Here is an 8,714-nt window from a genome sequence, read left to right as displayed (position 1 = left end):
TGGGTGAGAAGGGACCTTAAAGGTCTTCTCATTCCACCCCCTACCATGGGCAGGGACACCTTCCACTAGAGCAGGTTGATCCAAGCTGTCCTTGGACACTTGCAGGGATCCAGGGGCAGCCACAGTTTCTCTGAGAATTCCATCCCTCCCCCTCCCCACCCTCCCAGGGAAGGATTTCTTCCCAGTCTCCCATCTAACCCTGCCCTCTTTCAGTTGAAAAACCATTGCCCCTTGTCCTGTCCCTCCAGGCCCATATCAAAAGTCCCTCTCCCTCCTTTTTAAAAGCCCCCTTCCCTGGTGGGGTGTCTTCAGCTTCTCCCAGGACCTGTGTGTGTCTGTATCTATCTTGTATCTGTATACATTATATATACATATATAATACATTTCTATCCATGTATTTATACATAGATATTTATACACTGTAAATATTAACATACACATATCTATACAGTGATGTTAACTTTGTGTCCAGACCTACCCCTTCCCCTGTGTAACCTTTTTGGGGGGTTTATTCCTTGGGATTTCCAGGGTCTCACTCTCAGTGGAGCGGATCTTTCCCACCTGTATCTTTGCTGCATCAACTTCAAGGTGGCCAATCTGAGCCGCTGCAACCTGGCCCGTGCCAACCTGTGCTGTGCCAGCCTGGAGAGGGCTGACCTGTCAGGCTCTGTGCTGGATGGAAGAGCTGCTGCAGCTTGGGAGGGCTGGGCTTGTGTTAACAGAGAGGAGCTGGAACAAACAGAGCGGTGTAAAACATCGAGTTCTTAAATATATTCTAGAGTTGTTCTGGTTCCCAAAGCTTTTACACTTCCTCCCAGTAATGATTTAATGGGATTGACTCCCAAAGCAGAAATTAAAAGTGTCTTCTTGATGTCTTTGGTGTTGTTCCTCTGGCTCTCAGTGACTCCTGTCTGTGCCAGTGTGCCAACCTGCCAGGGGTGAAGATGCTGCGCTCCAACGCAGAGGGAGCGTCCCTGAAAGGCTGCAACTCTGAGGACCCATCAGGCCTTCAAGCTCATCTGGAAGGTGAGAAGCTTTTGCCTTGTGAATCTGTGCCAACTGAAGCCTGTGTTTGTCCATTTCTATGGCCCAGAAAAGGTCCAGCTGTGGTTTGTCCAACCCTGAGAAGGGCCCACAAGGGCTGCACTGAGTCTGTGACCATCTCAGCCCCAAATCCCCTTGTCCTCCTCCAATTCACACAGCTCTGAGGCAGCACCAGTGTGCAGCTGCTGTGTTTCTGACTGGTTTTCCTCACAGAACTCCTTTCTGTGTGTGTTCCAGGTGCCAGCCTGAAAGGAGTGGCCATGGAGGGCAGTCAGATGACAGGAATGAACCTCCGAGTGTGAAATTGCACTCTCAATCCCAGCTGGGAAGAAAAATTCCCCTGCTTCCACATGTCCTGAGCACTCCAGACTGGAGTTCTTGTAGCTTTTTGGATTCTTTGTTGGGAATTCAATGGACAGAGGAAAACACAGAAGTGTCCCCAAAGCAGAGAGAAGCTCTGGGGCCACAGCACCTGCTCCCCTCTCTTCTCATCCCTTCAGCAGATGAAGAAATGGCCCTCAATGTTTCCCCTCAGTGTACTCTGCAAATCCTCCTTGAAAGCATGGGCATAATCCCATTTGCCAGTCAGATCCACTTTGGACTGCCTAAACTAGCTGTAAAAGCATCTTGCCTGGGGCCAAGTGCCCCTTCCACACTTGCTTTACGTGTGGAAAAAAACAGGGAAAGCTGTTTTTTGTGTGAGCACCCTTCACATCTCAGTGTTTGTGATCTTGGGAATCCTCATGAACCTGGAACAATGCCAGATTATCTGTTGTCATGGGATTTGTACCTGGAGATTGTTTTGGTCTGTGTTTAAATCTTCCTTGCAAATACAACTGATAGAAAACAATGTAAAAAAAAAAAGAAAAAGGGAAAAAAAGAAAAAAAAAGAAGAAGAAAAAAGAGAAAAAGGAGGAAAAAGAGGAAAAAAAGAACAGGAAAGAAATGAAAAAAAAAAGAATAAAAATAGAAAAAAGGGAAAGAAAAAGGGGGGAATAGAAAGAAGAAAGAATAAAGAAAGAAAAAAGAGGAAAAAAAAGAAAGAAAACCCAAAAAGTCCATGCAAATGGCCGCTGACCCCCGCGAGAACTACAAGTCCCATCGTGCATCGCGCAGGGCGGTGGGCGTGGCAGAAGGCGGGCGGACGGGGCAGTGGCCGCGCTGATTGGCTGCATTGGGGTCTGTGCAGGCGGTGCGCGCGCAGAGCGCCGCGTTGGCTGCCGGGAAGTCACGATGGCGCTGGGGCCTTCCTTTGTCTGTGAGACCGGGCGGGAGCGGGTGAGAGCGGGCTCTGGGGATCCCCTCGGGGGCTGCGGGGAGCGCGGCTGTCGGTGGAAAGGCTGGAGGGCTCGGGAGGGTTTAGCGCGGGGGTTCGGGGGTTCCCGAGAGGCAGAGCGCGGGATTGCAACCCTGTCGGGGGCCGCGGGGCCCGGGAGGCCTCCCAAGAACCCGGATGTTGGATTCGGGTCCTGAGAAATTCCTTCGGAAAAAAAATTCAAAACCACCCAACCAAAGAAAGAACCCTAAAAAAAGGAAAAATGAGAAAAAGGTGAAGGAAAAACTGCAAGGGCCAGGATGATTTTATTGCTTTGGTTCAGTTTTTCGTCGGTCTTTTCCTTCTCAGATTCTCTGCTCCCTTCCTTTACAGAAAGCTCTTCTGCTGTTCTGTGGTTTTGTGGTCCCTTAGGGGCTTTTCGGGGTCCCTGAGGCGGTTTTAAGGTATCTCTGGGGGGGGTTGATGTCGTGAGGGGACTTAGGGAGGAGGTTGAAGGTACCTGAAGGGGTTTGGGAGTCCGTGAGAGAGTTTTGGAGTCTCTGAGGGAACTGAGAAGTCCTGGAGGGCTTTGGGGGGGTGTCTTTGAAGCAGTTTAGGGGGTTTCTCGGGGGATTTTGGGAGTCCCAGAGGGTTTTGAGGGTCACAAAGAGTGTCTTGGGTACACTAGGGGGGTCTCAGGACTCACCTGCTCGTAGTGCTGCTACTCCTCTTTCCCCCCAGACATCATTAACCCCCTAAAATGTGCCCTAGCCCCCATTTTCCCTTTAATCCCCTCCCCACACAGATCCCTTTGACCCCCCCAAGACCCCTTTTAACTCCCCCAAATACACCCAAAGCACCCAAAATCCTCCAAATCCCCATCAACCCCCCCCCAGATTCCCCCCAAATCTCCCCCAGCTCCCCCTCAAATCCATTCAAACCCCCCCTAAAGAGGGATCACCTGGCACCCTGGGACAGGAACACAGTGGGCTGTACTGGGGGCACTGGGCTGTACTGGGAGGGCACTGGGAGGGGCTCAGGTGTCCCAGGACAACGTGGCCCAGCTCCAGGAGAGATCTAGGGAGCAGTGAGGAGGTACTGGTCTGTACTGGTCTGTCCTGGTCTGTACTGGTCTGACCTGGTCTGTACCCCCAATCCCCAAAGCCCCTCCCCAGCTCCCCCAGGAACCTCCCGCACCCCAAATCCTCCAGGCCCCCCCAGGCCCCTGACTTGGTCCTGCTGCCCCTTGAGCATCTGCAGCTGCTGCAGAACCAGGCATTTCATCAGCAAATGTGCAGGTGACCCCAAGCTGGGGGTGTGTTGATGTGCTGGAAGGCAGGAGGGCTCTGCAGAGGGACCTGGCCCAGCTGGATCCATGGGCTGATTGCAAGGGGATGAGGTTCCAGCAGGCCAAGGGCCGGGTCCTGCCCTTTGGCCACAAGAAGCCCCGTCAGCCCCCCGGGCTGGGGCCAGAGTGTCTGGAGAGCAGGCAGGCAGGAAGGGAGCTGGGAGTGGGGATGGACAGGAAGCTGAAGAGGAGGCAGAGCGTGCCCAGTGTAATGTTAGAAAAGCAGAAGAGGTTCTGGGATGGTTCTAGAAAGAGAAAGAAGCCCAGAGGCCAGTGCAAGCAGGCAGCCCTCAGCTTGCACCTGATGTCCCCTCCCTGCAGGTTCCTGTCCTTGAGCCCAGGCCCTGAGGTGAGGCTGAGAAGTGGCGCGGAGGTGAGCCCAGAGCTGTCCCTGAGGTGAGGCTGAGAATAAGTGCAAGGCAGAGGTGCTGCTGAGGAAGGAGAGCCCCATGATGGGGCAGAACTGAAGCTGTCAGTGCCCATCCCCGAGCAGGTGCTGTGTCCATCCCCTGTGTGCCAGGTGAGCTGGGGCTTTGCTGCAGAGCTGCGGGCGCTGATTTGAGGGTCTCCAAGTGCTGAGATGGTGGGCACCCAGGAACACAAACTGTGCCTGGCCACGGAGCCTGCAAGGAGGAGCAGAGACAGCCCTGGCAGTGTGGGGGGCCAGGTTGTCCCTGTGCCTTCCCCTGCAGGCCCTGGCTGTCCCTGCTGGGCCCCTGTCCATCCCCATCAGGTCCCTGCCCGTCCCCCGGGCTGAGCTCCCCCCAGGAAGTGCCGTGGAGCTGAAGCTGCTGCCATCCCCCCCTGCAGCCGCTGCCCCAGCCAAGGGAGCAGCAAAGGCAGGGCCAGGAGCAGAGGCAGCAGCAGGGGAGCCCTGGGGGGGCCGGGAAGCTCTTGTGTGGGGCAGGAAAGAGGCGCTGGGCACGAGGCCGGGGCTGTGCTGAGCAGGCCCAGCCCTCACATCCCCCCAGCCAACGCCTGTGGAGCTGTTTGGTTTCCTTGGGCACAGCCGGCCCTTGTGGAGGGCAGAGCGGGGCGATGCCGGAGCTGGGGGACCCCGAGCCGGAGGACACGAGGGGAGAGCCCGAACCCCCTGGCAGCCTAAAGAGGACGGAGAGGGAACCTGACAGCAGACCCTTGATCACTGACATGAATGCGAGAACCGCGACCTAGGAGTCTGAACGTGGTACCCTGAAGGTGAGAGTCAGAGGAGAAGGAACCCTTAGGACCCCCAACACTCTCAGTATTCCTAAGTGGGACCCAGCATCCCAGACACAGGAGACCCTCCAAACCCCACAGAGGAGAGACCAGAGAGGGGGAATTCCTGCGAGAGTTTTTGGGCTGAATGTTCATAGTTTGGAGTATTTTTTGGCTGAACCTTAACATTTTGCTTTTTGGATGGAGTTCATCTTGCTATTTCTGAGCGTTTTTTTTCCTGAATCTGTGTGGTTTGGGTTTTTCTGGGCTGGATCTTGGTGTTTTGGAGGTTTTTATGGACACAGGATGCCTGGTGAGTTGTAGAGATGGACTTGGGCAGGAGGAACCCCCAAGCCAACACGCTCAGCCCTTGTTTGCCCCCCCATCAGGATTTGTCCTTCCCAAAGCTTGGGCGGATGGAGGAGGAGGCTGCGAGGAAGAGGAAGATGCCTTGGGCCCCCCAGGCAGGTGAGGAGGAAGTCAGTGTCCCTTTGGGCGGGTGTTGTGCTGGCTCTGTCAGCCCAGCATGGCCCCGGCTGCAGGACAACCCCGCTGGCGCCGCCGTCCTGCCGGGGCCGGAGTTGGGGGGATGTCCTTGGCCTTCCCTGTGGGCCGGAGGCAAATCCCCTGCCTGTCCTTCTTGCTTCCTGCCCCAGGCCCCGAGCTGAGGACGGAGAGCGCGGAGGACAAATCCCCCCGTGAGAGCCTGGTGGGAGAGGCCGTTTTGAAGGGCTCCCCGGCGCAGGAAGGCAGCGGGGAGGAAAAGGGCCGGAGATCCCCCCGCAGGAGGGGCTCCAAAGCCAGCCCAGGGTGCTCTGAGGAGGAAAGAGCCAGCCTGTGCTGGGAAGGTGGCCAGAGCTTGAACCAGAGCAATGACCTGGTGGTCCCTGAGCAGCCTCCAAGCAGGGAGAAGCCCTTCAGGTGCTTGGAATGTGGGAAGAGCTTCAGGAAAAGCTCCAACCTCCTCACCCACCAGCACATCCACACTGGGGAACGGCCCTACACATGTAGGGTATGTGGGAAGAGCTTCAGGGACAGCTCCAGCCTGATCCGACACCAGCGCATCCACACTGGGGAAAGACCCTACTGGTGTGGGGAATGTGGGAATAGTTTCAGGGACAGCTCTGACCTGATCCGACACCAGCGCATCCACTCTGGGGAACAGCCCTACATGTGCTTGGAATGTGGGAAGAGGTTTCAGACCAGCTCCAATCTCCTTGTGCACCAGCGGACGCACACGGATGAGAGGCCCTTCCGCTGCACCGACTGCGGGAAGGGATTCAACCGGAACTCCCACCTCGTCACCCACCAGCGCATCCACACCGGAGAGAGGCCCTACAAGTGTGGGGAGTGTGGGAAGAGCTTCTCCCACAGCTCAACTTTGAACAGACACCAACAGACCCACCAGTAAGGGAAGCCCTACAAGTGCCCCGACTGTGGGAAGAGCTTCAGCCGCTGCTTCCACCCTGAATAAACCCCCTGATTTTGAGGCAACCCCTGGAGTCCAGTGACTGTCAGTCCATCCCTTTCAACCCCTTTCACAGGGGCAGGTTCTTCCAACAGAACCCTTCTTGAGGGTGTGTGGAGTTTCCTGCCTTGGCTGGGGCCCCACCAAGGTCACTGCTGGAGGGGGAGTTACATCCATCTCAAATTAAGAACTATTGCTTTTAAGCCAACTTTAGTAGAATTTCTTCAACAATTTCTTTAGGGTAGAACACTGTCTTATCTTATCCTGTACTCCTGGTAGTTTTAGTGTTTGTATTGTGCAGTAAATAATTCTGATGAAGATCCTTTGTTTGATCATTTGGAACCCTAAATAAATTCCTTTTTATCAATAGATCTGATTTGCCATCGTTAAAAACTGGGGGACAAAAGTGGTTCAGTCACACCTCTGTAATTCCTCTAAACTGAAACTGTTGGCATAATCCAACTCTGAGATTGGATTCAGCAGCCCCCAGCACCTCACAGTAAGTTGGGAGCTCAGGGGGGGCACCCCCTCTTTTCCAACCCCTCCTGTGCCCAAAGACCCCCATGGGGCCATCGGACCTACCAGACAATCCCCCCTTTTCTACCCTTCTCCCTGTTCCTCCCACTTTCCCATTGTTCCCTCAATCCCCAGTTCCCCCCCCCAAGAAAGTTTTGGGGTCCCAAACACTACTTTTTGCCTCCTCTCTTGTGGATGCTGAGGGAGAAAATGAGGCTGCACACACAGAGTTCCATTGCGGGACTTGTCCGCCGACATTTTTCCCTGTCCCCTTTTATTCCTCTTCTCTCATGAGCAGCACTCAGTGTATGTCTTTTAGTCCACCAGAATTCCCAGCATGGCCCCAAAGCAGTGCCCTGATCCCACACATTCCCCTCTCCTCATGTGCTGCCTGTGTTCAGCCACCAGAGAAAAACACAGGCTGGTCGTGCAGGCTGGTTAAAGAGCATTTGCACTTGGAGAAACAACCTTCTCTCTCTCCAAGCACTCAGCCAAGGTCCATCCTCCCTTTGCATTCCCATGAACTCAGGGCAGGTGCAGAGTGACTCCGCTTGGTCCCACCTCTGCCCCTGTTTTGTTTGGACACGCAGAGTTCACGGCCAAGAGGGCCAGGACCCGGGCTCCTTGTCTTGGGGCTTGTCCCATGTACTTCCAGAGGACTTGGAATATTGAAACCAGGCAGATTCTGAACCCCTGCTCCTGATGCTGCCACAGTGCCCACACACTGGCCCTGCAGGCATGGCCTGCACTGAATGGCCAGTGCAGCAGGAGCCGTGGCTGCGGCAGCTGCCGGGATTGCTGCAGAGATGATCCAAGCAATCAGCCACCCACTGAGGATTTCTGCATTTCACAGTTTCCTTCATTCACTGTATCCTGCCTCATCCTCCCAGCTTCTGCTTCCCTGGGAGCCACAGTTTGGCTCTTCTGCCCATGGGAATTATTAATGATAAATGGAGGGTAGATACATTTTGATCTGTGATACAACTAAAATAACAAGGATCACTTACAGGGATGTTAAAGGTATTGTCAGTCACATGAATCACGTCAGGTGGGGCCAAGAAGGCATCTGAGTGACAGGGACACACCATGGCTGAGTCATTAAGCCAGTCAGTAAGAGTTAGTAGACCCAGTGAATTCCCCCTAGAACAGTGTCTTCCTGATGGGACATCTGGGCAGGGCTTGCTCTGCTCAGCATTCCCTGCCTGCTCCCGGGATTCTTGAGGGACAGCCTGGTAAGTCCTGGCCAAAGGAGACCTGCCACTGCCCCAAGTCCTGGCAAGGCTGCTGCCCGTCTCCTGCCCCAAAGAGCTGTGCCCCTTGTTGCCCTCAGGTGCTGGACGTAGAGTTTAGAAGCCCATGCCCGTGTTTTGAAGGTGCCTGCGTGGAGGAGAGGTTGAGCAGCTGCAGCCCGAGGCTGGTGTCCCAGCAGAGTCTCTGAGGATAGCACCAGTGGCACTGGCTGGGGACACCTGAGTGTGGAAGGTGTGTCCAGCCTCAAGCAGGGCCACTGAAGTCAGTCAGATGTCAGGCTGCAGCTGGAGCTGCCAAGGGTTGCTGTGAGGCTGGGGAGTCACTGGAAAGCTGTGGTGGCCACTTGCCCTGAAGCCTTTTGCCAAAGTGGGTGCAATTGTGCCCACAGTCTGCCCATTTTTGGTGTCCTGGCGGGTGTGGGTGCCTGGGTGAGGAGGCCCAGGCGTTGTGGGTGCTGCTGCTCCTGGGCAGCCTCTGGTGCTGTTGTCTGTGGGGTGGAGCGGCTTGGGCAGCAGCGAGTGCACAGGCCTGCCCGAGGAGCCCAGCGCCCTGCCCGTGGTGGCAGCAGCTCTGTGGGCCCAGAGCTCTGGCTCAGGGGGGTGTTGGCCACAGCCCCTTGGCCTGGGCAGCCGCGG

General features: G+C 55.4%; 1 pseudogene; it reads left to right on the top strand.

Annotated features, from left to right (window-relative positions):
* The first annotated feature begins 5,523 nt into the window (after nucleotides 1-5,523).
* LOC115307314 lies at nucleotides 5,524-6,446 on the top strand (annotated as a pseudogene).
* Nucleotides 6,447-8,714: the final 2,268 nt, after the last annotated feature.

This window comes from Manacus vitellinus, unplaced genomic scaffold, assembly GCF_001715985.3.
Source record: "Manacus vitellinus isolate BGI_N305 unplaced genomic scaffold, ASM171598v3 ctg7180002434389_pilon, whole genome shotgun sequence".
NCBI lineage: Eukaryota > Metazoa > Chordata > Aves > Passeriformes > Pipridae > Manacus > Manacus vitellinus.
The sequence above is the reverse complement of the archived record's forward strand: the minus strand, read 5'-3'. Positions and strand labels throughout refer to the sequence as shown.